The 25999-nt window shown below is 42.0% G+C and overlaps 1 protein-coding gene across 2 annotated transcripts in view; it reads left to right on the top strand.

The window, feature by feature from the left end:
• CHN2 (chimerin 2) overlaps positions 1–25999 on the top strand; it is a 317173-nt gene that overhangs the window by 54900 nt on the left and 236274 nt on the right. The gene's annotated exons all lie outside the window — the stretch shown is intronic.

The following is a 25999-nucleotide window of genomic DNA, read 5'->3' as shown; positions in this document are numbered from 1 at the left end:
CCCACATGGAGGGCCGATATTCCCCACCTAACCCACTCAGACTCACATGACAACGTCCTCTAGAAACACCTTCACAGACACTCCCAAAATAATGCTTTACTAGCTTTCTTTTCTAAGTGTTCTTTAACCAGGCAAGCTGACACCTAACCATCACAACCCGCTAGGTTGTCCTGCGGCCTTTCTGCTCTAAGCCATTCGTCTTTTTCCTGCTGGATTACAGGTTATCTGAGTGTAGAGAATGTATTCATCCACATGTATCTTGCAGCTTCCAGGAAAGCAACTTAAGCTTAATAGCCAGTCCAATGTGAAAGATATTATGGAATAAATTGTCAAAAAATACAGATATTATATTTACTTTTGTGATAGTTTACATCTATAAGGAAAAAATAGGAAAGATTTTTCAGGAATGGTAGCGACATGAATACCAATAACCAATTCCATTCTTTAAAAATTTAAAAATGTGAATTTAAACAAGTGGCAATTTTAGTTGTAAAACCATATATAAGAATTACCTTTTCTTTTACTCTCTTGCCTGGTGAAGAGAGTCTAAGGCTTCTGAATATATCTGCATTGCCAAGACCTCACCGACTTAACCGTATTTAGCACAAGATGTGATTTTATTGTTCATCTGCAACTATGTTGCCTGTTATATTTGCTTCTGTTCACTACCAGAGACATCAGTTAGCTCAGATTTCTATTAAGAGGCATAATGTCATGGCACTCCCTGGGATGAAAGAAAGGGAGCAGGAATTAGCCATTTGTAGCTTTTACAGCACCACCTTTATCAATATATTCCCATTTAAAAATATCCTTTTATCTGCATTGCAAAAATGAAATTATATAGCCATTACCAAAATTAGATAGGAGATTCATTGGATCAGAAGTGCTTTCTTTCTAATCCTTAAATGACCAAAGGGTTCTTCTTTGATAATTCTATAACAGAGTTAAAATTCCTTTTATCCTGAAATGTTACAGATAGGAGATTAACCTAGTTATGCTTCACCCATGTAAGGAGTGCATGTCTCACAGAATCAGGCAACAGCAACAGAGGTGTCTGATGTAGCAAGGTACAGAAGACATGAGACTTTCATTAATTATAGCATGACTCCTTAAATAATATAAAAGTACTTTACAAATAATTAGACTATTTTAGACTAGAAACTCTGATTTCCGGTTAAACCTTAAGTTGCTTCCTACTTGTTGATGTCTAATAATGTACATGGAGCACCACACCTATTAAGAAGACTCTTCCCTTTTTTTACCTGAACTCCTTTTTTTTTTTTTTTTTTCTTTTTTTTTTTTTTTGAGGCGGAGTCTTCCTCTGTCACCCAGGCTGGAGTGCAGTGGCACAATCTCGGCTCACTGCAACCTGTGCGTCCAGGGTTCAAGTGATTCTCCTGCCTCAGCCTCTCAAGCAGCTGGGATTACAGGCACCCGCCACCATGCCAGGCTAATTTTTGTATTTTTAGTAGAGACAAGGTTTCACCATGTTAGCCAGGCTGGTCTCGAACTCCTGACTTCAGGTGATCCATCTGCCTTGGCCTCCCAAAGTGCTGGGATTACAGGCATGAACCACTGCGCCCGGCTTGCCTGAACTTCTTTACAATTTAGTAATATTTTGATCACTTATTAATTATGGGCAAGGATGGCAAAATTGAATAGAAATACTAAAGTTAATCAGTAAACATTTGTTATGTATCTACCATGCAGGATGTTTTGCAAGGATTATGATTTAAAATAAAATACCAGACCAGGCATGTGGCTCAGGCCTGCAATTCCAGCCCTTTGAGGGGCCAAGGCTGGCGGATCGCTTGAGCCCAGCAGTTCGAGGTCAGCCTGGGCAACACTGCAAAATCCTGTCTCTACAAGAAAATACAAAAGTTAGCTGGGTGTGGTGACATGTGCCTGTTGTCCCACCTACTTAGGAGGCTGAGGTGGGAGGATCTCTTGAGCCTGGGAGGTCAAGACTGCAGTGAGCCGTGATCATGCCACTGCACTTCAGCCTGGGCAACAGAGCAAGATTCTGTCTGAAAAAAATAAAATAAAATAACATAAAATAAAATAAATAAAATATCTGCCTTCTAATAAGATTACTTTTTAGTATTGTTATAGGGATGAGATATATATAAAGCACCGAACATGGTGAGTACTGAATAAATGCAAGGCAGTGTTTTCAAGGTAACTTTGTGTAACTAACACTTATGCAGAATTTCAGAGAGAATAAGATAATTCAGACATATTAGTAATATTTGATAAACAAATTTCACTCTTTCCTCAACATAGTGTTCTGAGATTGAAATGAAGAGAAATACGTCAGTACATGTAAACTGTGTTTACTTTCAACTGTGAAAACGAAGCCAGATTTGGAACTAGTAAGGTATTCATCACAAAAATAGAACCTAATTATATGTAATTGAAGATAGGGCTTGATGCATGGCACTTATTTTAGAGATTCAAACATGTAAAATAAGGGTGACAGTGGTTTTTGAAGGTGCTTTAAATTTTATATCCATCTCAAAAATCTTACACATGCTATATATACTTAAATAGACCAAATTCATTATCATTAACCCACAAACAGCAATAGAAAGGCTCTGGGTTAGGAGAGAAACTGAGGTTTAGGTAAAAATTTTGCCACTGTGGCAAGTTGAATAATGTCCCCCCAAATTTATGTCCATCCAGAACCTTAGAATGTGATCTTATTTGTGATCTCATTATGCAAATTGGGCATAATAAAACCTACCACATAAGATTTTACAGGATTTTTTTTTTTTTTTTTTTTTTTAAGACAGTCTTGCTCTGTTGCCCAGGCCGGAATGCAGTGGTGCGATCTCAGCTCACTGCAACCTCCACCTTCGAGGTTCACGAGATTCTTCTGCCTCAGCCTCCCGAGTAGTTGGGACTACAGGTACCCGCCACCATGCCCAGTGAATTTTGTGTATTTTTAGTAGAGATGGAGTTTCACTGTGTTAGCCAGGATGGTCTCAAACTCCTGACCTCATGATCTGCCAGCTTCGGCCTCCCAAAGTGCTGGGATTACAGGCGCAAGCCACTGCGCTCGGCCAATTATACAGGATTACATGAGATAGTCTGTAAGTACTTGGTATATGCACAGATGGTATTTATTTGCTGTTTGTCTTACATTGCATTCTTATGCATCTTATAGAGAGTGAGATTTCAGTTTAAGGAGAAGAAAAAAGATTTTCTACAGGACCATCCAAACATGTAAGTGGCTTTTAATGGGACAGTTTCCCATCACAGGAAAGACATAAGTCGATTCTTAGTCATCCAGAGTGTTAGTTTCAGTCCGTGTAACAGCAACTCAACTATAGGGGCTTCATCAAATAGGGATTCCCAAGAAAGTTTTCACGTAATAAGATGTGCTGAGCTGTGTCTTCAAGGCTGGTGTAGAAGCCTCCTGATGCCATCAGGGACCGAGGCTCCTTCTCTCTTCCGGCCTGTCATCCTTACATGTGGCATTCATCCATGCTGCCTGAAGATGGCTGCCCTACCTCCAGCCCCACTTGCTCATTCCAGCAGAAAGAAGTGTCAAGGAGGAAGAGGTGGCTCATGTTAACAAAGCAAAACTTTTCCAGAAATCCTCAGCACATTCAGCTGGATTCTTATTGAACAGAACTGGGTCACATGACCTCTAATAAATGTGAGAGTCTGGGAAATTTAGTTTTTAGCTGGATTCAGTGGTGCTCTGAACAAACTAGGCATTCTGTTTGTGAGGAAGCAGGGAATTATGGATTTGGGGTAGGAAACTAGCAGCATCTGCTATAAAAGGGACTCTGGAATAGATGGGAGATTGGGCTAGATGAGCCTTCCAACTATAGGATTCAGAGATGAACTTAATAGATTTCCTACCCTCAAAGCATTGACAGTTTATATTGGAGGCAGCTTTTAGAGTCAACTATGTGAATTTAAATTCCGTTTTATCCCTTACTAGGTATAAAATTCTGGTCACGGGCAAGTTATTTATCCTCTCTGAACCTTAGTTCCTTTAACTGTAAAATAAGAATGATGGTGTCGGTTATTTTGATAATTACATGAGTTAAATATTTAAAGTGTCAATTATAGTGTTTGGTAGGAGTAGATGCTAAATAAATGTAGCTTTTTTTTTTTTTTTTTTTTTTTTTTTTTGAGACGGAGTCTTGCTCTGTCGCCCAGGCTGGAGTGCAGTGGCATGATCTTGGCTCACTGCAACCTCTGCCTCCCAGGTTCAAGCGATTCTCCTGCCTCAGCCTCCTGAGTAGTTGAGATTATAGGCCCGCGCCACCGCGCTCAGCTAATTTTTGTATTTTTAGTAGAGACGGGTTTTCACCTTGTTGGTCAGGCTGGTTTCGAACTCTTGACCTCGTGATCCATCTGCCTTGGCCTCCCAAAGTGCTGGGATTACAGGCGTGAGCCACCACACCCAGCCGCTATTCTTTTTCTACTAGATGATAAGCTCTATAAAGGCAGGAACTGTGTCTTATATGTGAACCATGGTCATCTCAGTACCTGGTACATAGTACCCCTTTAATAGATCTTTGTTAAGTGAATTAATGGAGGAGACTAGTGCTAATGCTGGTCTATAAAGCTGATATAAAACATATTCAAAGTAACTGAGACTTGCCATTTCTGAAGTGAAATATGAGGCATGTATCTCAAGCACTTTCTGTAACAATGAGGAGGAGATACTACATTAAGGATTAAAAAACCTAAGGTATAAGCTAAGAAGTTGTTTTGATTAATGTTGTTAGTTGCAGACAACAGAAGCTACTCTAAGGAGTTTAAGCAGAAAATGACGTATGACAGGGTTTTAGGGACCTTAGAGAACCAGGACTGCTCTAGCAGTAACTCCCTTGGCACCACCACTCACACCCAGCATTGGTTACCAGGGACTGGACATGAGAATCTCTGCAAGCTGCCCCAGAAAAATCACACATACTAGGTCTCTAGGAGGGGCCAATCTTTCTGTACAGCCACTGCTTGACACCGTCTCCTTTCAAATGTCATGTAAATGTGTCTGCTCCTCAGAGCCTGGGTCATATTTAGACTTGTTGTTGCAAGGGAGTCTGGGAAATGTAGTTTTTAGCTTTCCAGTTTCTGTAGTTCAAGCAGGTTTGCTAAAAGGAGATTGGTCAGAGTGCTCAGCTAGCAACACAGTGTCTAGCACAGAAGTCATTCTGAGCAATGGCATGCAGTTGTCCTACCAAGAGAGCTTGCAGGTAATAGAGTGGTGAGACCACTGGGAGGAGGTACTGGAAGACCAGGGGAACACAGTAAAGAGTTCAGGTCCATTTACCCCAGGAGCCTGCCAGGCAGGCACCCAGGAACGGACAGTGGGTTACTGATGGTCATAGAGAGGGGCAGAAGAGGAGAGGAGTGGAAGTAATTTTTCCTGGACATGCCCAGTGGATTGTGTGCAGAGGGAGACCTGCTTCTGCATTTCCCTTTGCCTGGTCACTGTCTCAGGCACTCAGTTTCAGACAGGCATGTGGCTCCAGGGAAGGCCATCAAGCTCACTTCAGAGCCCAGCCAGCCCCATCCCGGCAGAGTCAGGATGGCAAAGGCAGGGCTCCTGTGGCCTGGCCCATGTGACCCCCAGCCAGTCCTAAATCTTAGGGTGTGGGAAGGAATAATCATGAGACAAGGAGGAGATGGAACACCCTCCACACTGAGAAGCCTTTGTTAGAACCTTCCAGCCATGAGGTCAAAGGAAGAAGCTGAGTGATCTCTTAAAAAAATATGTATATATATATTGGTTGGGGGTTTTCTTTTCTCTTGTCTTTCTTTTCAATCTAGGTTTGTGTTTTATAGACTGTGTGATACAGGCAATGGGACAACTGGGCAATTAGTTGGAACTGATCTTGCGGACAGCCAAGACGGCAAGCTGGGTGACTCAAGTTCAGAATGGGTTTTTTATAAAAACAAACAGCCATGATTGATGTCTCCCTTCTCATCTTTTATATATCCTTTTTTGTAGGCAGTTGTGGAGAATTGGACTGGTTGACTGACATCATTTCTCTCTTTGCAGGCTGATTTCATCTTAGTTCTTTACACAGGTATACCTTCTGTAAGGACAGAATCTATCAATGCAACTTGCAGTATGCAAAAACCATTATCTAGAAACTGATTCAGTTTAATGCTATTAAATGCAATCAGAAGTTACCAAGCCTCTTACTGGAATGCTCTTCCAAATGTAACTTAATCCAATTTACCTTTCCTTTGGTATTTAAGTTCCTGACAGCCAGAGCAGACATTTCTCAGACAAGAGTGATTTGACTTGTAACACATGCCTTTTTTCTTTCTTTTCGTTCATTTCATGTTAACAGTTAGGTGTGATGTTACAGTGACCTTTCACTTTTAGGTTGTGGTCATCTCTAGACCCAGTGAGAGGCTGCCATGTCATAAACTTGATTTAAATGCCATGGGTGTGCCAGGTGTTTTTGGGTGAATGAATGAGACATATGCCCTCAAGCCCCAGATAACTTCTCAGTCTATTTCAGAATCACTGAATCATGTGACAGTATGAGAACACTTTATCTCTAATAAAGATGAAGTGTAATGACTCATTCTCACGTAGTTTTAATGTTTCTTTATCGATTTCAAGTGTTCTTTCTTGATAAGAAAAGGTTTGTATGTGAACATTCGAAAGAAGAGCAACAGGCATTTTTTGTTCTTTCAGTTTTAACACAAGTACAATATTTTAACCTTTACCTTGTGATTTTTGGGTGTATGCAGTGCAGCTTGCCTATAGGTGATTTAGTTGTTTGTTTCTGATCTCATTACAAAGAAGTGGTGGAAGCTGGGTGGATCTTTTCATTCCCCAGTATATTCTGCTGGAAGCTAGTGCTCATGGATCATTTGTTCAAGGACTTAAAGTTCAATTTCTAGTCAAGGTAAATTATGGCTACCTCAGGCTGGTCTGGCACAGGTGATCTTCGATGATCTTCTGAAAGCTGTCCATGTGGGCTGCAGTGTGGGGGACCTAGAGGAACTTAGGCAGTCCAGGGAGCCAATTCTGTAGTATTTGAGGAGGAACCGATCACCCCCCACCACCATCCAGACCTACCTACAGGGCCCTCTGCTAACCAAAGACCTTGAATTAGCAAGGAGTTCTGGCTGAAAATTCCTTTTGTCATTGGGGGAAACAAACCCAAAGCAGTGTATGTGATACTTTCTTGGAGCCCAGGCCATCTGGGTAGCATGAGTTTTCTTTAAATACATCCCGAGTAAGGCAATAGATTTCCTTCAGAGCATTTGGCAGTTAAGACTGGGGCTGTCAACTAGGCTTACTGTTAAAAACCTGCCCTGCTTTCCCAGGCTGCCTGGTCTGAAACTCAGACGCCTCCACCAGAAAATAGGTTTACTCACCCATTGTCTTGGCCGCCATCTTCCTTGACCACACATGAGTACCGTGAATGACCACCAACCCTCACTGAGGCCATTTGCCAGATGGCTCTAAGTGTGGTCCATCCTAGCCCTGGTTTCCATTTGGCTTGGTCACACCACTGTGTCCTCCTATATGTGTCTTTCAGTCGCCACTTCAGTGGCCTGCGGTCATCTCAATACAGCACATGTATTAATAAAACCAAGCCCAGGGACTATCTCACAGCAGTTTGGTGGTCTTCACTTCTTCCATATGCCAGTGTCAGCAACTCTGCTCTCCCTGTTCCTTGGGCACAACTGTTCTGACTGCTCCCTCTCCTCCACCATCCCTTCATCTTTTCTCCTTTCCACTCCTCCACATATCCCAGCACCTAGGTTACAGCTCTAATCTCTTGGGCCCTGGAGAATTATAACTGAAAAGATGTGTTTGCATCCAATCCATTGTCTTCTTTTTACACATAAGGTAATGGCAGCTTCAGAGAGGTTGGACAAATGACCCTGCTCTAAACTAGTTGAAGCGGAGTCAAGCCTTCTGTCCTTCCTCCTGCTACTCGGCCTGGTGATGTCCTGCTCTCCCTATCTCCAGCCTCTCTTCTTTAATCCATTCTGTATACTCAAGTATGCAGATTTATCTGCTTTTGTTTTTGTTTTTGAGACGGGGTCTCACTCTGTCACTCAGGCTGGACTGCAGTGGTGTGATCTCAGCTCACTGCAGCTTCGACCTCTTGGGCTCCAGTGATCCTCCCACCTTAGCCTCCAGAGTAGCTGGGACTACAGGCACGTGCCACCACCCCTGGCTAATTTTTTTTTTCTAGAGATGGGGTCTTGCCGTGTTGTCCAGGTTAGTCTCAAACACCTGGGGTCAAGTGATCCTCCTGCCTTGGCCTCCCAAACTGTTGGGATTACAGGTGTGAGCCATTGCACCCAGCCCCTCAGATTTATCTTGATGAAATACTACTTTCATGTCTCTCTCTTGCCCACAGATTTTTGGTGGTCCCTATAGCTAGGACAACCAACTATGTAATTGTCATCCAAACTGGATCCCTTGAGAGTGAAGGAGATGCTAGAGCAACAGGGATAAACCAGGATTATCCTGGGCAAACCAGGACATCTGGTTACCCTTTGTATGGCCTAAGTCATGAAGATTAGATGATCCCTTATGGAATTTAAGGTTTTCTACAATCAGGCCTCAAACTACACTTCTAAGCTTTGTGCTCAAGAGTCTACACAATATTTTGTTTGGTCCAGTCAATTTGCTCATCCTTCTTGGCTCACTTTGTGACTATTTCTGCTTTGGAATCTGGAAGTGTTTCTCTGCTCGCCTCATCTTCTGTTTTCTCCAGGGCCTGTTAATTCCCTTTTCTTCCATAAAGTCTAAGTCTGTTTCATCTCCCAGAATGTCTAGCTCCTCCAGAGTTGTGCACTTGCTATCTGTACTACTAATTTGACACTTCTGAGTGGTAAAATGAAGTGTTTTTATTCTTTTGAAGTAGTGAGGACACAGCTTCTGATTATTCCTTCTATAAATATGCCTGCTACAAAAGCGTGAGACCCACAAAATAACAGAGATAAAAACATAAAATGAGCAAAACTTTCAAAAGAGAAATCAGAACTTTATTTTACTGATGAGTGTGTAGAACTTAGAACTGTACAACCTCTGCAAAGAGGAATTTGGCATCATCTAGCAGAAGTACACATGCAATCCCACTTCCATCTTTCTGTCTTTACAAGTGTGAAATAGCATATGTATTAGGTTATTGCCTGTGCCATTATTGTAATCCCAAAAGGTTGTAAACACCAAATATCCAGCAATAGGGAACTAGTAGAATATAGACTGTGGTGTAGCACGTAGTGGAGTACTATGTAGCTTAAAAAAAAAAAAAAAAAGAATGAGCCAGGTACAGTGGCTTATGCCTGTAAGCCCAACACTTTGGGAGGCCGAGGCTTGCAGATCACTTGAACCCAGGAGTTTGAGACCAGCCTGGGTAACATGGCAAAACTGCAACTCCACAAAAAATACAAAAATTAGCTGGACGTGGGGGTGTGCCCCTGTAGTCCTAGCTACTCAGGAGGCTGAGGTGGGAGAATTACTTGAGCCTGAAGTTCAAGGCTGTAGTGAGCCAAGATTGTGTCACTGCCCTCCAGCCTGGGTGACAGACTGAGACCTTGTCTCAAAAAAAACCCAGACAAACAAACATACAAACAAAACCCAAAACCAAAGAAGAAGGAAGATCTCTATGTGTGAGTGTGGAGAGATGTGTAGGATATACAGAAGGAAGAGAGCAAGGTGCAAGAAGACTGGATATTGGGTGCTCCTTTTTGTGTAAAATTGGGTGTGGTAAGAATGTGTGTGTGTGTATTCATTATACATTCACTATGTAATATATATACACACATCATATGTATACACATCTTGTATATTGGTACTATTTGCAACAAGAAAGAAGTTGGTCAAAGGGCACAAACTTCAGTTATAAGATAAATAAATTCTGGGGACCTAACATATAGCATGGTGACTATAATTAATACTGTATTGTATACTTGAAATTTGCCAAAAGAGTAGATCTTAAATGGCCTCACTCCCCCACCACACACACAGCAATGGTAACAAAGTGTGGTGAGGATGTGTTAATTAATTTGGTTGTGGTAATAATTTCACTATGTATACATACATCAAATCATCACATTGTACATCTTGAATATATGGAATTTGTATTTGTCAGTTGTACCTTAGTATAGCTAGAAGGAAAACAGTGGAAATATAGGTGGAAACTAATGAAAAATGACTACCCCTAGAGGCGGGAGTGGAGATAGACTTTTCCATGTAGATTCTTCTATCTAATTTTTTTTTTCTTTTGAGATGGGGTCTTGCTCTGTCGCCCAGCTTGGAGTGCAGTGGTGTGATCTTGGCTTATTGCAACCTCTGCCTCCCAGGTTCAAGCGATTCTCCTGCCTCAGCCTCCCAAGTAGCTGAAATTACAGGCACCTGCCATCATGCCTGGCTAATTTTTGTATTTTTGTATTTTTGTAGAGACGGGGTTTCACCATGTTGGCCAGGCTGGTTCTTGAACTCCTGACCTCAGGTGATCTGCCCATCTCGGCCTCCCAAAGTGCTGGGATTACAGGTGTGAGCCACTGCGCCCAGATCTTCTATCTAACTTTGGATTTGAGTCACGCCAGTGCATTATCCATTACAAAATAAAATTAAAATATTAGGTACTTTATTTTATAAAATTCTTTGTAAAGTAGGGTACAGTGTGATTAATTTTGTCATCTCTCATTGGCAGTATTTTCATTTGCGGAACTGGGTAACCTTCTAAAGAGGAGCATCAGAGGTGTGCTTCAGAAACCTTTTTGGGCCACTGAGTGAAGGTCCATTGCAGTGAGGGGGGCGGAATCTGGAGAAGGGGTGGCCATGGTGGGGTGAGGGAGGGGTGCAGAAACTGCCCAGGGCTCCCACCTTCCAGCCCTGGATGTAGCTCTGCCAGCCAGGATCCCTTGTAAGAAGCTTCCTTATGGGTCAGCCATTTTCTGACTCCATAGCTCAGTTTTTCCTCTTACTACCTTTAGCCTTCACGATTTTGGAGTGCATTTTTCAGGTGAATATTTTATTCAGCAGTGTGATTTTCTAGCCTGCTAATTCTGAACACCGGACCTGTTTTATTTGGTGGTGTCTATGGTATTTTCTCCCAATAGCAGAGGAAACAAATCCTTTGTTGCCCTCATCACGTTTCATCTCATTCTGACAAATGTAATTCACGGCTCTTTGAGAATGTCATTTAGAAATAATCCCCAATTCATAAGCCACTTTGCAATGGTATTGTATTTTCTTTCTAATATACTTTGACCCTTTTGGTGGGGAAATTAGAACATGATTTTTTAATGCAGATTTGGGAATGACCTATTCAAAGAGAAACTCTGAAGGTGATAATGATACCCCCCCCCCACCTACTTTTCAGTCATAATAGATATCCTTCATCAAGTGTCTTCAGGAATTCTCTATCCAGCTAGCTATTTACTTTTTCTTGTGTTTTATATATTATCTCCTATTATTCTCCAAACAACTCTTTTACAGAATGGGGAAGGACATGGAGGCTCAGAGAGGTTGGTAATCTGCTCGAGGCCACACAGCCTACTTAATGACCTGCGGAGGGGGTTGGTGTTTGCACTGTATCCATTGCCTCCCTAACTTGGCCAAGCTCTGTCATTTCCACGTCTGCTAGTACCTTCCACTTCATCTCCAAACCCATTGAGAGCAGTTGGCAGTTATCTTCACCTCCCCTGCTAGGACGCTGGGATTTCCCCCAGCAGGGCCCTGTCTCAGGTGTTCCTTCCTAGAACCTTGAGCTCCTGCTTACCACCCTAAGGGCCACAAGTATTTCTCTAGCCCATACATGTTGTCTGGAGTATCTATCCAAATGTACAATAATTTATTTTCTCTTGAAAACATTATCCCTCAGAATTTAGGACTTTGCCTTATACTGGAATCCTTACAAAGGTCTTTTACCTTAACTAGAACTATAGTTCACTTCTTTGAACCACAGAAAATATTTGGGCAGAACACATTACTGAAATTACTTCAAATAAATACCAGCATTGAATGCTCATAGAGGTCACCTAATGGAATAACTTTAAAAACGAAGGAAATTTACACAGTTCAGTGGTTATGTATGGGCTCTGCCCTCACAAAATTGTATGTTAGACAATCGTTATACACAAACCTTTTAAAATTGGATTATTTTAAAGAGCAATAAAGTAAGTGTTGCACTAGGCGTGGTGGGTTACACCTGTAATCCAAGCACTTTGGGAGGCCGAGGCAGGCAGATCACTTGAGATCAGGAGTTCAAGACCAGCCTGGCCAACATGGTGAAACTTCATCTCTACAAAACATACAAAAATTAGCCAGGCGTGGTGGCGTGAGCCTGTAATCTCAGCTACTTGGGAGGCTGAGGCAGGAGAATCGCTCGAATCTGGAAGGCAGAGATTGCAGTGAGCCAAGATTGTGCCACTACTCCAGCCTGGGTGACAGAGCGAGACTCAGCCTCAAAAAACAAACAACAACCAAAAAAACAACTTTCTATCTAACTGCACAGAAGGTCTCTTCTGTGTATCACAGTACTAGTTTGATAAGATTCTTAGAAGGAAAACTTCAGGTATTTGGAATTAGAACCATGTAGAATATTTCATATCACAAATAAACGTCGTTGTTCTTAACACATATCAAAGGAAGTGTTAACCTTGCTTTGTGTTACTTACAAAAGTAACCCTTGTGGTTAATACTTTGAACTATTTCTCTATACTAGGCTAAACTAGAGAGTGCATTAAAGAGAGTTAAATTATATCAGGATTAGAGTGTCAATTTAGATGATAAAGATCTTTCTTTGAAATCAGTGGAGAGAATAGATTAAATATAATTGTTTTCTTTGTGTTGACTTCATTCAATTCTCTAATCCTTTTCTTCTTTGACTAATTGTTTCTCTTTTGTCTATTAAAGTGAACCTTCCTTACTAAAAAGAAACTAGATTTTAATGGGTGTAGACTTTCAGTTTTGCAAAAGAAAAACAATTCTGAAGATGGATGGTGGTGATGGTTTTACAACAATGTGAATGTGATTAATGCCACTGACTGTATACTTGGAAATGGTGAAGATGGGGGTGCAGGAGGAGGGAGGGCATCAGGAAAAACAGCTAATGTATGTTGGGCTTAATACCTAGGTGATGATGGGTTGATAGGTACAGCAAACCACTGTGGCACACGTTTACCTATGTAATAAACCTGCACATCCTGCACATGTACCCCGGAACTTAAAATAAATGGTGAAGATGGTAAAATTTATGTTACGTGTATTTTACCACAATTTAAGAATTTAAAAATTTAAAAAGTCAATTGACTGTTAAAAGCAAAAAAAAAAAAAAAAAAAAAAAAGCAGGTTAATTTAGGTAGAGTAAATCATTAGCCTTTTTAAAGGAGATCTGTTATTTCTTAGCAAAAATTTAATCTGTTGGGAAATGATCTCAGAACTAACCATTTCTCTGAAATCATAGTGAAATCAGGAGTGTAGAAAGTAGCTATTGTGGAGCCTTTGGGAAACTTGATGTTGAGTAAATGGGAGACGTGCTTTTAGAGTCTAGAGACTTTGAAGGAATAGGGACGGCATCATAGGCTGCCCTTCTGTGGTGTCTCTGGCTATTTCCCAGCACAGTCCACAACGCTGTCCCTATTCCTTCAACTTCTCCTGACTCTAGAAGCAGCTTCAAGTTTCCAGAAAGCTCCAAGTTACCCCCTGACTGTGCAGTCTCCCCATTTCCTCAGCACGCTCTTGGTTTCCCGCCTGGCTTCCTTACTCTCTGATTACTCATTGGATTTTCTATCTGATCTGATGCCAAAGAACAGGGCACAACTTCCACTCGCTCTACTAGACTTAGACTAGCCAAACCCACTCTCATGAAACCTCTGGAAGCCTCGTGCTCTTTTGGGTTTGACTTCTGCCTCCTTAAGGCCCCTGAAGCTGAGCCCAGGCTGTGAATGAATTAACAGAGCTTTGTAAATTGCTTAAGAGATGTGGGTAGACAATAGGTACTGCTGGAGTGAAGACAGAATGACTGAAATAGAAACTTTCTGTGGTTAGCATGGATGTACCTGCCTTTGTCACTACCCGAATAAAGTTCTTTACTTTCTTGGAGGCAGGAGGCAGGCTTGAGAGAGACATGAGAGAAGAGGGCTCTCTCTCTGGTCTAGGAAAGCAGTGGGTCGGCATGCAGGGAGGAGAATCCTTGGGCCTGGTTGGTGAGTGACAGCTGAGGAGGAAAGGCTGTTGAGGTCAGCTACTGTAGTACAGAGAGCATCCTCTGTCTTGATGGATAAGCGTAACAACAAGGAAAAGGCTCATGAAGTCTGTTTTAAAATGTAAAAATTTGACTGTCACATGAGTGAAGATTCACCTCAAAAAGACCCAGTACAGTAAGCTGAGCACTGTGATTTGTGCCTGTAGTCTCAGCTACTCAGTAGGCTGATGTGAGAGGATCAAAAGTTCAAGGCCTGAGCAAAGTAGCAAGACCCCATCTTTCCCCCAAAAAAGATCCAACTTAGATATTAGTCCTGCCATTGGCAGTGAGACATCTTGCCTAAATGACTGTCAAAGATGTGTGTAAAATGTGTGTGTGTTCCCCAAAACAAACCACAAACTTCCAGTATGAGGGCGCCAAGAAGAGTTTCCTAGGAAACTGGAGCACCATTAGGCCTTCCTCACTAGGCATTCACCAGAGGGCCTGGTCCAGAGAGTAAAGGCTTGATAAATACTTCCTTCTTCTGTAACTCCTCCCTCCTCCCTCTTCTTCATTCCATCAACACCCACAAAGAGTCTAAGGAATGGGTGATCCAATAAGACATGAAACAGGAGACGGTATTACCTTCTAATAGGAAGAATATATTTCCTAAACCACAAACTAACCATCTTGTCTGCCAGAGAGACCAACAACAGCTTTTGTCGGTCAATTACGAGGCTGTGGTCCTTGTAATTGTTATTCTAGTGTGTGGCAAGATGGTGTGAGGGAATTCAGGTGGGATCTAGCATTTATTGATCATTTATGAGCAAGAGATTGTGTTTCAAGTTTTAAATGCATTATTTAATGTTAACAGGCCCCCTATCATGGCAGGCATGACCCCATTTTACAGTCGAGGGAACTGAGATTTGGAAAGGACTATGATTTACCCAGGGTCATCCAGCCAGGGAAAGTGGAGCAGGATTTTGAAACTCAGGTCCACTCCCTGATTCTTTCCACTGTAGTGCATTTTCCACATGAGTGGCAGATAGGTTCTGAGCACTGCCTACCTTTCTCCTTCCTGCCATCCCTTCCTATCCAAACTAGGTCCAGACCTCCTTCCAGGAAGCCTCCACCTCTTCTAGTCGAGAAACCTAGGCTGGGCCTCTGTCTCTTCTTTTGGAAGAGCACAGATGAAGTGCAGTTGGCCCTTCTCCCTCCTCAAGGTGAGAAGCCAAGGACACTTTGTGTCCGAAGTCTTTTAATGGAAAGAATCAATATGGGTCCAATCCCTCCTTTCCCTTTGATGCTTTTTCACCTGTCGCAAGCCCCACCCACCCCTCCGCTGTAGTAGCTCTTAGAACTTTTTACTCCATGGGCATTTGCCTGGAGTGCCTTGTGACCTCTCCTGCATTCTCCCCAGCAGACATGTCATCCCATGCACAACACTGTATCTTCATGGGACAACTCAGCGCCCTCTGTACATTAGGCACTAAGTGCATATTTCTTTTTCTTTTTCTTTTTTTTTTTAATTTTTTTGAGACAGAGTCTCCCTCTGTGGCCCAGGCTGGAGTGCAGTGGTGTGATCTTGGCTCACTGCAGCCTCTGCCTCCTGGGTTCAAGTGATTCTCCTACCTCAGCCTCCCAAATAGGTGGGATTACAGTTGCCTGCCACCACACCTGGCTAATTTTTGTATTTTTAGTAGAGACAGGGTTTCAACATGTTAGCCAGGCTGGTCTCGAACTCTGACCTCAAGTGACCCGACCTCAAGTGACCCTCCCACCTTGGCCTCCCAAAGTGCTGGGAGTACAGGCGTGAGTCACCATGCCCGGCCTAAGTGCATATTTTTCTGTGGTTTACTAAACATACAAAAGGCCACCTACTTTTCCACAGAGAAGAGCCTGATGGAGTGAATCCTAAAACCCAGAACAAGGCACTAATACCCTTTTGAATTTTCTCCAGTTTTCCATTGATTGGAATGTCAATGTGTCCCTGTTGTGGGAATCTGTTATTTGCTGCCTAGATGAACAATTTAAGTTGAATCAGGCCATTCTTCAAGACAGAGTCCTCCCGATGGACGGGGAGAGGCTCTAGAGCTTTCTGTGTACATGAGCTAGGATCATTCAAGCTGTGACTTGGGGGATCTTTAATTTGGATGACTCTCCTTAGAGCAGCCAAATCAGCTTCTTGCTGATAACAGTAATCAGGTTTTATAGTAAAGTCCCCAGTTAGGCAGAGTAAACAGGAAGCAGCCTGTTATTGATCTGTGTTATGGAAGGTTCTTTTCCACTGAGGAGGCTGAATATTTTGTACTGAAACCTTTTACTTCCTGTACCCAGCATATTTTTCCTATATATGTGTTAGGACAGAAGTCCTTTTGAGTATGTTTATTTTATTTGTTTAGTGAAACCCCTGAAACTAAGGGTGCAGGCACAAATTATCCATATTTAGTATATGTGGTGGATTAAAAAATGTCATCCATTTTTGATAACGTAGGAGGAAGTATAAATTGTTAGTTTATCAGCCATTTCTAATGGTTTTTAAAAAATGTCCTTCATTGACGGCTTCACCAGAACACACACACACACACACACACACACACACACACACACAATGTCCTTCAATTTCATACCATTTGAAAAATAATCTTGTTGAGTATTAGGATTGGCTAGAGTATTTTTTAAGGTAAAAATTACTATGTGCATTTTCAACTTCTCTTGATCTTTGCATTTGGAGGATAATAATCTCCAGGGAGATTTGAAGATAATAAATAGAGGTGGAAATGCACGGATGCTTCTGCACCAATTCCCAGGGAAGGCTTTTCCAGATGTGGAATGCCATGGGGAGTCTGTCTAGCTTGGATAATTGACAGCTGCCAGCTTGTAATGATCTGTGCTAAATGGGGCTGGAGCCACAGAAGGCAACACAACAGCTGGGCTGCTGGGAGCCAAGGCCCTGCACCAGGCACAGCTCTCTCCCCAACACCCATCCTCAGCAGCCTCACCCCCTAAAGCAGGTGCACTGTTCCAGGAAAGGAAGTGCACCTTTCCTCACCTGATGGTGAGAGGAAACACCTTGATTCACTCAAATGGGCCACGGTCAGATAATTAGAGATTCGCTTTTTATTGCATTGACTTTAGCATTTTAATTTAAAAAAATGTTTATGGATACATAATAGTTGCATATATTTTGTGGGGAACATGTGATATTTTGATACAAGCTTATAATGTGTAATGATCAAATCAAGGTAATTGGGATATTCATCACCTTAAACATTTCTCATTACTTTGTGTTAGGAACATTTCAATTCTACTCTTCTAGTTATTTTGAAATAGACAATAAATTATTGTTAGTTATAGTCACTCTATTGTGCTACTGAACACTAGATCTTATCTAACTGTATTTTTGTGCGCATGAACCTCTCTTTATTCCCCTCTCCCCACTACTCTGCCAGCCTCTGGCAACCATCATTCTACTTTCTATCTCCATGAGTTCAACTTTTTTTTAGCTCCCACATATGAGTGAGAACATGCAATATTTGTCTTTCTGTGTTTGGCTTATTTCACTTAACATAATATCTTCCAGTTCCATTCATTTTGTTGGGAATGAAAATATTTTATTCTTTTTTGTGGCTAAATAATATTCCATTGTGTACGTGTACCACATTTTCTTTATCCATGCACCTGTTGATGGACACTTAGGTTGACTCCATATCTTGGCTGTTGTGAATAGTCTTCCAATGAACTTGTTAGTGCAGATATCTCTTCAATATACTGATTTCCTTTCTTTTGGATAAATACCCAGCAGTGGGATTGCTGGATCATATGGTAGTTCTATTTTTAGTTTTTTGAGGAAACTTCATGCTGTTTTCCATAGTGGCTGTACTAATTTACATTCCCACCAACAGTGTAAGAGGAACTTTAGCATTTTAATCTTAAATTCTTTAGCAACCAGTTCATAAGATGAGGAAGGATCATAAATCAAAAGGACTGAGGATGTCAGGCAAACAGAGAAAACAGTCCCCTTCCAGGGGCTGGGAACGGTGTGGCTCCCATCATAGTCTCAGCTCTTCCAGTTAATGACCGTGAAACCTTCCCCTCAAATCATTCTAATAGGCTTCTGACCCTCCCTCATTTTCTGGTTCATCAGATGAAATAATACCACCTGTCCTATCTACCTACCTGCTTCTGGGGATTGGAGAAATTAATGTAAGTGCTTTATCCACTGTAAAACCAATTTAAGTAGAAGGCGCAGATGAATTAAGAAACACTTCCTGCTATGTATGATCTCTGTCCTTCTCATTCTCTGCCTTTTCTGACTTGTAGTGTAAATCATAAATGCTTCCTGATAGTAATAATAGCTGTCACTTGTTGAACACTTTCTCCATGCCAGGCATTGAGCTAAATGCTTCACAGGTATTATTTTATTTTATCTTCATGATAACTTTGCTCTCTGGTAGTCTTATTGTTTCAGTCCACACAGTTGAATCTGGTTTCTGAACCCAGCATGCTCTTCTAGAAAAGCTCATGCACTTCCCTTTAGGCTGCATTTTAAATGAAGGACCTGCATTCATGATTTTCAATTTTGACATTTAAAAAATGATCTAGGTGGAACGCGGTGGCTCACACCTATAATCCCAGTACTTTGGGAAGCTGAGATGAGTGGATCATTTGAGGCCAGGAGTTTGAGACCAGCCTGGCCCACATGGTGAAACCTCATCTCTACTAAAAATACAAAAAAAAAAAAAAAGAAAATTAGCCAGGCCTGGTGGTGCGCACTTGTAATCCCAGCTACTTGGGAGGTTGAGGCATGAGAATCACTTGAACTTGGGAGGTGGAGGTTGTATTGAGTCAAGATCATGTCACTGCACTCCAGCCTTGGGCAACAGAGCAAGACTCTATCTCAAAAAATAATAACAAAATAAAAAATGATCTAAAAGTTTGTTGAGTCATTTTTTAATGTTTGAGTATAGCAGAAGGCTAGAAATCATAGAATGCAATTGTGGTTACTGATTAAGAAGAGAGAGATAAGGCACTGGAGAGAGAAAAAGAGAGAGCAGGGGAAGGCGGAAGAAAGGAATTCGTGACCAAGAGAAAAAGATGTCATTTTTTTCTGATAGGAATAGTGATTTTGTAATATGTATTTGCATTTATAATTCTCATATTTTCCATGCAGATAATCCTTAAAAGCATATAATTAATTAATGGGCTTTTGATGTTCCTAGTGCCAGAGATGTGGAACTACATTATCTTGATAATCTTTGTAAAAGATTAGAAGAGGCTTAAAGTGAGACAGTTCCCAGGATTCAAAACTCTGCCAAACAGAAACAATTAACCTTGAGGTGGGGGTGGAAGAGGTGGGGGTGGAAGAAGTGAGAGGAAATGGACTGAAAGGGGTGGAGTTGTGTCACCAACTCCCTCTTTTAGTCACCTTCGTGGTCTTTAAGCATCAAGTGTGATTTAACTTTGGCTGTGGTAGGTCCTTGCCTAACTCCAACAGCCCGGAGACAAGTTCAAGGCCCTGGTCATTGTCTGCATCTAGTGAAAACCCTCTGGTTGTTTGCTCCTGGTTGTGTTAGATAAACAGGTAATGATTAAAAGTATTTTCACTGGCAGCCTTTTTAACACAAAACTTCATGTTTCTGGAGTGTCCTCTAAAGATGAAGCATTTTGCAATTCAAAAACGTTCCCAGCCCCTTTCCGTTTCTCAGACGCCCTCTGGGCTGGGTGTCTGTTTGGCTGGATGCCTCCTAAGAGCCCCTCTGGTGAATCCTGCCTGGGAACCTGAGCCCATCCAGGAAACACGGGACAATTTTCAGTTTGGTAGGAAATCAGGTGCTTGCTGTTCAGGTTGAAAATTGAGGTTAAGAAATGACACTTATAAGGAAGAAACAGAGAGTGACTTCTTGTGCGGAATCGATTCTGTTTCAGACATTGGTTATCCAGTGTTGTGAATTATTTAGGGCTTTCATTTCTCTGCTTTCTTTGGTGGCCTTGCCTTTTCTCATCAAACATTCTCATTGCCTCTGAAAAGCAGGCCAAGTAAGAGACATGAGTTAAAACTGGAGTCTGATCCTTTTGCTGCTTTTGAGCAGCTCCTGGAGGGCAGCGGGGGAGCATTTTTTATTCACCTCTGCACTTCTCCTCCCCACCAACACTTCATACCGCGTATAGCGGGGGCTCACTGGTTCTTTATAGATGAAATCCACACAATAATTCTTTATAGGTGAAATCACTATTTCACTGTGATTGCAGGACAGAGATGGAGAAAGGGCTCCAGCTTTGTTTGCAAGGAGGGCTTCCAAGGTCCGTGGAACCTGCAGAGAGTGTGGCTCTGCCTGTGGCTTTGGTGTTGCCGTGACTTTCAGACATGGAGGGGATGCTTGATTTTTAACATGCTGCCGACTGACTGATGGGCCGTTCTCCTGCCCCGTGACAGACACGGAGTCCGCCACGGTCTCTGTAGCCCAGGCTCAGGATAGCGTCTCACTTCCCAGGTCTAAACTCAACTCCCTCCCGCAGTCAGCCCACGGAAGTGCATCTGTCTTCATTGATTGATGGTCCAGATAGAAATGACAGTTCTCATTGCACTGGACAATGCTTCGTTGAGAGCTGAGGGGCTAAGGAAAGCCATTCTCTCTGCCTTGCCGGGGAGAATAAACTATTGTGAACCTCCTGGACCAAAGCCATGAGCAGAATAAATACAATTCAGTCACATAGATTTGGGGCAAGGCAGGCAATGAGGCTACTAAAGAAAGAACCTGTGCCCAAGACCAGGAAAATGGATGAATTTGAAGCCCTTAGATGCTTGACTATGGGGCTGGAGGAGAAAGGAAGGCTTCCACTGGGTTAAAAAGAAAATTGCCACATTCTTCTAGGTGGTTTTCAGATTTTTTGGGCTCAGGACATCTTTATTCTCTTAAGAATAATTGAGGTGCCAAAATATTTCATATCAGTCAATATTTGCCATATTAGAAATTAAAACTCAGAAATTTAAAAAATAATTTGTCAATTTACTTCAAACCAGATGCTTATTATGTGCCAACACGCATTTTTAAAAACAAATTTTATTGTGTATATTTGAGGTTTACAACATGATATTATAGGATATATATAGATAGTAAAATGGTTACAATAGTAAAGCAAATTAACATAACCTAGCATCTCACAGAATTACATTTCTTGTATATGGAAAGAGCAACTAAAAATCTAAATTTGACTGGCTTAAAAAAGAAAATTTACTTGTTCAACAAAAATCCCTAATATAATACAATTTTATTAACTTTAGTCCTCACGGTGTACATTGGATTTCTAGGCTTGTTCATCCTATATATTTGCTATTTTGTATCCTTTGACCTACATCTTTCCATTTCCTCTCCCCCACCCTTTACCCCCTACTCATGGTAATCATTGTTTCATTCTCTATCTCTGTGTATTTGAGCTTTTTAAATTCCACATATAAGTGAGATCATGCAATATTTTTCTTTCTTTGTCTGGCTTACTTCACTGTACATAATGTCTTCTTGGTCCATCCATGATGTGGCAAATGTAAGGATCTCCTTTTCTAAGACTGAATAATATTCCATCATGCATATATATACACACCACATTTTCTTTATTGGTTCGTTCATCAGTGGGCATTTAGTTTGTATCCATATCTTGGCTATTGTGAATAATGCCACAGTGAACATGGGAGTGCAGCTGTCTTTTTGAAGTGATGAGCTTGTCTCTTTTGAGTATATGCCCAGAAGAGGGATCACTGGGTCCTATGATCGTTCCAACTTTAAATTCTGTAGGACTCTCTGTACTGTTATCCATGACTGTACCAGTCTACATTCCCCCCAACAGTATACTAGGTTTTCCTTTTCTCCCTGTTGTTGCCAACATTTGTTGCCTCTTGTCTTTTTCATAAATTCTTATTATTGAAAAATATTTTCCAAAATAGTGTCATTGTTTTACTTTACTGCAGCTCTCTTTAGTGTCTGAATTAATGGGAGGTGGTTGGATTTCATATCCGCTTCTACGTTCAGTCTGTTGCCATGTCATGTCATGCACGTTCTGAAAAACTCTACTGTGTGTTTGAGAGAGAATAAGAGTGAACAAGTTAAATAATGTCTCAATATCTCAGACCTCCTGTAAAAAGGCCTCAAGGACTTGCAGGGTTCCCTAAACCATGCTTTAAGAACTGCTTCCCTAGGTGCACACTCTCCAAAACTTGCCTCTCTCTGTGTTTAATATGTGGCCATCTTGTATGATGACATTGATGCATTAGCAGAAAATGGGCATGGTGTCCCAAGCAAATAATCCTTTTTATGGCTTTTGGCATTTGAATAGTGCTTACGAACATTCGGGAAAGCATCCCTGAGACAAGCTAGAATAAGATTGATGTTGAATGTCCTATTGGACAGGCTGGCCAAGTTCTTGCTCATGGACTGGCAACAGGATAATCCAGAGCATGAGACAGGCTCCTTTCCCTGCTTTTCAGCATCTGAATCTCAAATTGCATGTGCTCCACTTCGTCTGCACAACACATACGTACCTCTTCACAATTACCAAAGGCTTTGTAAGAGAGGAGCAGTTGCTCCAAGGTCTCTCTGAGCTTCCCGTTTCCACTACCCAAGGGCAGCTTAAATCTGCTTCTTTACTCACCAATAACTGTGCAGTTTATCCAACTCATCTGCTATTTCCTGGGTGCAAAATCATCTCACTTAATTGTAACCTCCTTTTTCCTGCATTAATCAAGACAGTGGCTGAGCGGTGGCACTAGCGAAATGAACATGAATGGAAAGCAGTGATTTACAAGGACTGTGGGCTAGTTTCACTCAGCGCCAGACTATGCCTGCTGGAGAGAATGACAGTGGGTACAGCCAGTGAGTCTGCGGCCAAAGTGCAGATCAAAGAGAAGCTATTAAAACAAACAAAATACAACACATTTTGATGTTATTCTAACACAGGAATATCATTTTTAATGTGGCTAGAAAAATATTCAGCTTTATTCTTTGTCCTTTGGGAAAACTACCTGCATCAGTGCTCTGATCTCTCCAGAGCTGGCGGAAGGATGGTGTCTGTAGATTCATTTACAATCATGGAGTGTTACAGTGAGGAGAGTCAGAGATCACTCAGCGCAGAGGAAAGGGTGTGGGGGGAGGGTGGTGACTCTGCCACCATAGCAAGGCCCTGGGTCTGGTCTCTCTTTGTCCCCTGCTAAACCTAACTGTAGCGTGCAAACCACACACTTGGGAATTAGAAAGCCAGCATTCTCTCTCTGCCCCCTGTGATCTTGGTGGTTACTTAACCTCTCTGGATCTCAGTTTCCTCACCTGTAAAATGGGTATAGCAATAATCTTAGTCTCATAGGGCTGTTTTGAGAATGAAAAGGTAGTATATATATAAGTTTCTTAAAATAGTGTATAATATATAAGAAGTACAAAATAGATATCAGACATTATTGTAATATTATTGGTGTCTCTGAAACTTGGTTTTCTCATCTGCAAAGTAGGATTTTCCAGGTTGGCGTGGGAATTACGTTAGAGAATATATGGTCAAGTCTTGGAGAAAATGTCAAGTACCATTAAAAGTACTGCACTATATTTTGAGGACAAGTCAAGAGAACACTTTAACTTTGTACCTGAGTGTTTTCCCACGTGTAGGACTCTATGATTATCTGCACTGTTTTGAAAGCAGAGCAGTAATTTTAAAATAAATGAATATATAATAACCAGGGCAAGAATAGCAATATAATCACAACTAGTAAGAACAATTGCTAATATTTGTGGAGTGTTTATCTTGTGCCAGCACTGAGCTAAGTACTCGGTATGTAATATATGGTCTCATTTCTCACCACAGCCCTTTGAAGGAGGTACTATTATTATTCCCATTTTGCAGAGGAGGAAAGTGAGGTCTCTCAGGGCCACTCAGGTTGCGCATGGCTGGGCTAGGACTGAGCCCAGGCAGGCTGGTTCTGGAGTTGGTGCTCTTCACCAGTGCAGTAGCAGGGCTGGTGGTCCAGAAGGAGGTGGAAGGGGATTACATCCCAGTTTGAGCTCAGCAGGTTGCAATGTTGTGCTCTGTAGGTGACAGAATTAGATTTTTTGTGCTTTTTGGGTAAGATAAAAGATGTGATACCTGTTGGGTACTATGTTCGCTATTTGGGTGATAGGTTCACTAGCAGCCCAAACCCCAGCATCACCCAATATGCCCGTGTGACAAACCTGCACATGTTCCCCGGAATCTAAAATTAAAAAACAAAAACAAACAAACAAAAAAAACACATGATAGTTTTTCATTGGTATTTGGGGGAAGGAAGTGGTTGTTTCTTTAATGAGTAAATCATTGACTTGAGATGGGAGAGATCAGATGCAAGACTAAGAGCTTTCTAAGTAGCACCTGAGTGGGACAGTGTAAGGAGGGGCTGGGAAAGAAATCCACTTGGAGTTTCTGAAGGGAACCTGAGAATGTAGAAAAGAGGTGTAGAGGCTGTAACCCAGGGGAAGAGCCCTGGGAGTGAGGAAGAACTTTCCAGGGTGTAGAGGGATGCAATTTTTCTCAGGTTGACTGGAGGCTGTCCCATGGGGCCTGGATATTATTTCTCTGTCTCTGTCCAAGACAGTTTGGTGGAGCAGGATGATTCTGTGGCAGGCATCACTGGCTCTCTCTGCTGAGGCTGTACAGCTTATGGTAAAAAGTGGGGGCTCCTGGGAGCTTTAGGGTCAGAGACACCTGAATTGGAATCTCAGTTCCACCACTTAAAAACTATGTGGTTGCACAAGTACTGAATTCTCCAAGTCTTCATAGGATGATTGTAAAGATTAAATAAGAAATTGCATGTAAATAAATCACTTGGCACTTTGTAAGCTCCCAGTAAATAGACGTCATTATTAGCATTATAATTAGATCCTCCCACTAGCTGCTTCTTGGATTTTCTAGTTGTGTTGAGGCACTGGCCCTAAAATTGTGGCTTGACCCCCAGCTATTTTAGATCATTATATATGACGCCAGTTTTAGGTGCAGGACCCCACAGGTAGAGGACTGGTATGGTGCTAAGCCTCTCTTCCTTACAGATGCATTGTTTAAATTCAGGGTGGTGTTGGCCAGGATTTTCTGCTTGATCCTGTTCTAACACAAGCCTTAAATGAATATGCAAGAAGGTCTGGTCAACTGCAAACAGCCATGCCCCTGGCTCAGCTGGTGAAGGTTGTGGCTCACCATTTCTTGATTTAGTGGGTTACCACATGTTGCCAGGATTCATAAGAACATTTCACTGATCATGCATTTAAGGGAACACTCATCTTTACACCAGACAGGAGAGGTCACTCACTGAACAAGACCCAGTCCTGTGTCTGTGAAATGCAGGGAACCTCCCCTCCACCCCGGTTGCAGATCATTAGCTGAGCAAGGAGCCCCCAAAATTTTGCAGCATGCCTTTCACTTTGTAATTGAATGGTCAAGGCATGGATATCATTGGAGCATCTCTAGGGGCCAGATTGTCTGCCCAAGGGAACAGTCCTCTGTGTATAGCCAACCAGAGCCCACCATGTGTTGTTACCTGGCTACAAGTTTGGTAGGCTGATGTCAAGCCCATACTGGCATGAAGGCAGGACAAAGATAGGCAGGCAGGAGGCATCTGCAAAGCAGGTATCAGGTACCCACAAATGCTCCACAGCCCCAGTATGTGATCCAAGCAGCAGGGTTCAGGGTTCAGTATCAAAGTCTCTAACAAGCATTCACCAGGAGCTACAGTTGTATTCTAGAATGTCAGCTAGGGCCCAGAACAGAGAACCCTTTCAAGCATGGGGAGAAGCGGGCAGAGTTTAGGAGTGTCTTTTGAGCTGTCCTGAACCATACACCAGCCTGCCCAC

Source organism: Pongo pygmaeus, chromosome 6 (genome assembly GCF_028885625.2).
Source record: "Pongo pygmaeus isolate AG05252 chromosome 6, NHGRI_mPonPyg2-v2.0_pri, whole genome shotgun sequence".
Taxonomy (NCBI): Eukaryota; Metazoa; Chordata; class Mammalia; order Primates; family Hominidae; genus Pongo; species Pongo pygmaeus.
This window is presented reverse-complemented; position numbering and strand designations above follow the sequence as displayed.